Raw genomic sequence first — 3,211 nt, 5'->3', positions numbered from 1 at the left:
AAAAAAAAAAAAATGTAGCCGGGCTCGGTGGCTCAGCCTGTAATCCCGCGCATTCGGGAAGGCTGAGGTGAGTGGATTCCTGAGCCCGCGGGTTCGAGACCCGCCTGGGCAGCAAGACCTCATCTCTACAATCAATCACAAAATCAGCCAGGCGGTAGTGCGCGCCTGTAATTCCGGCTACTCGGAAGGCTGAGGCGGAAGGATCGCCGGAGCCCAGCAGGTCGAGGCTGCGGTGACCGGGAGCGGTCACTGCACTCCAGTCTGGGTGACAGAGTGAGACTCCAACTCAAAAAAAAAAAAAAAAAAAGTATTGATTTTGAAAAAGTGTAGATCTACAATATTCCTGTAGGTACAAGTCATGTTTATTTAATCAGTTCTTTATTTGGGGACATTGGTTGTTTTCAAATTTTTACCTTTTAGACTATGAATATTCTCCTATAGATATCTCTCAGTTCTTGGGTAAATATATCCTTCACATAAACTCCCAATGATGACATTTTCTAGTCAAGCAGTTCTAACATGCCACATTTTGAAACTGAATGCCAAAGTGGCTTCCTGAAAAGTCACACCTACTTACACTACCAGCAACAGGGCTTGTGTGCTCATATTCTTTTCTTGAGTTTGGGCAATCCTTTAAATTATGACAATAAGTAAAAAACAAAAACAAACAACCTCATTATTTGTGAAGTTCCCATCTTGCTCTGTTCCTCGAATTGAAAAATCCCATCATATCTTCCTGGTGATGAGGAGGCTGGACTTTTTTTTTCTTTTCTCTTTTTTGAGTGGTAGTCTCACTCTGTCACCTAGGCTGGAGTGCAGTGGCATGCTCATGGCCACCACAGCCTCAACCTGCTGGGTGCAGGTGATCCTTCCGCCTCAGCCTTCCAAGTAACTGGAACCACAGGCGCACGCCACCACACCTGGCTAATTATTTGATTTATTGTCGAGATGAGGTCTTGCCAAGTTGCCCAGTCTGGTCTCGAAACCCTGGGCTCAGGCAATCCTCTTGCCTCCGCCTCCCAAAGTGCCGGGATGGCCGTTTTTTTTCATCTCTAGTTAAGATCCTCAGTGTGTTTCACAAGTCTCCCTTTCTCCATTTTTTTCACTCCCACTAGAGGGCGGAGATGCTGCAAAAACACAGTCCTAAATTGAGCCCACTCAAAAATTAGACGGGGCTGGGCTCATTTTTCATGTTCACCCTGTAGTCCCAGTACTTTGGGAGGCTGAGGTGAGTGGATTACCTGCGCCCGCGGGTTCGAGACCCGCCTGGGCAACTTGACGAGCCCTCATCTCTACAATAAAATCAAAAACTAGAGGGGCGTGATAGCATGTGCCTGTAGTTCCGGCTACTTGGAAGGCTGAGGCAGAAGGATCGCCGGAGTCCAGCAGGTCGAGGCTGGGGTGGCCGGGAGCGGCCACTGCACTCCAGTCTGGGCGACAGAGTGAGATTCCAACTCAAAAAAAAAAAAAGAAATTCGACGGGACCACAGGCCTAATCAATCAGGACTGTTGTTAGCACCCACGAATCATAATTAGCACATGTGGTTGTCTTGCTTTGAGATGTTGTTTAGACTAATACCCAGCGATACCTACGTCTAGATTTCTGATACCCCGACTGTGTTTAGAGATGTTCTAATAGCCTTAACAATTTCTCAGGCCAGTATTTTAAATTGTTATTTCGTTTGAAGACTAAGTCTGTTGCCTATAGCATCTGGCCCTTACTTTAAGTCCAAATTAACATTTTAATTACCCTTGATTTGCAACCTAAGGGACAGAAACTTGGTGTGAAAGAAAATCTACTGTGATAAGGAAATGTAGATTTGGGGCTTTTAATTTCCTGCCCCAAAGGAAATGTAGATTAGGAGCTGGGGCTTTAATTCCCACTTGACCCAGAAGATGGGAGCCTTTGAGCTGCCAGGTCAGCAGAACTCTTCTTTCTCAATTAAGGTGTCTTGATGGCATCTCATGTCTACCTCTGGTTCTGGATAAGAAGTGTCTCTTCTGAGCCAGGCACGGTGGCTCACGCCTGTAATTCCAGCACTTTGGGAGGCTGAGACGAGAGGATTGCTTGAGCCCAGGAGTTGGAGACTAGACTGGGCAACATAGTGAGACCTTGAAACAACAACAACAATAATAACAACAACAAAAAGTGTCTCTTCTGGCTTCCTTTCCAGAGCCTCGGATCATCAAGGAACCCAGCTCACACTGTCGCCCAGGCTGAAATGCAGTGGCTTGATCGCGACTCACTGCAGCCTTGACCTCCTGGACTCAGGCAATACTTCAACTCCGCCTCCAGAGTAGCTGGGGCTGCAGGCGTGTGCCCCAACACTCAGATAATTTTTTCATTTCTGCGCAGGCATGTGGTCTCACTAGGCTGCACCCAGGCTGGTCTTGAACTCGTGAGCTCAAGCAATTCTCCAGCTTCGGTCTCCCAAAGTGCTGGGGCTACTGGCATGAGCCACCGTGCCTTATTCTTTTTAATATAAATAAATTATTTATTTAATTTATTATTATGGTTTTTAGAAACAGGGTCTTGCTCTGCCACATAGGCTGGAGTGCAGTGATGCAATCATAGCTCACTGCAGTCCTGAACTCCTGGGCTCAAGGGATCCTCCCACTTCAGCCTCTGGAGTAGCTGAGACGACAGGTATACACCACCACACCTGGTAAATAAACCAGTTTTTTTTTTTTTTCTTGAGTTGGAGTCTCGCTCTGTCTCTCAGGCTGGAGTGCAGCCGTGCTCTTACGGCTACTGCAGCCTCGACCTGCTGGGCTCAGGCGATCCCTTCTGCCTCAGCCTTCCAAGTAGCTGGAACTGCAGACGCACACCACCACGCCTGGCTAATTTTTTTGGTGTGTGTGTTATTGTAGAGACGAGGTCGCACCAAGTTGCCCAGGCAGGTCTCGAACCCGCGGACTCAGGCAATCCACGCTCCTCAGCCTCCCAAAGTGCTGGGATTACAGGCCGAGCCACTGTGCCCGGCCTAATTTCTTAATGATTAACCAACAGTGGAGTCCAAATGCCCATCTTCACTTCTTATTGAGTGCCACTTTGCCCATAGCTAAGAGGATATGAGGTTTTCCCAAGTTCACTAGTATCTTTTTTTTTTTTTTGAGTTGGAGTCTCACTCTGTCACCCAGCCTGGAGTGCAGTGGCCGCTCCCAGCCACCGCAGCCTCGACCCGCTGGGCTCCGGTGATCCTTCCGCCTC

The sequence above is a fragment of the Carlito syrichta genome, unplaced genomic scaffold (genome assembly GCF_000164805.1).
Source record: "Carlito syrichta isolate Samal-C Ts95f unplaced genomic scaffold, Tarsius_syrichta-2.0.1 Scaffold301632, whole genome shotgun sequence".
Lineage (NCBI taxonomy): Eukaryota > Metazoa > Chordata > Mammalia > Primates > Tarsiidae > Carlito > Carlito syrichta.
The sequence above is the reverse complement of the archived record's forward strand: the minus strand, read 5'-3'. Positions refer to the sequence as shown.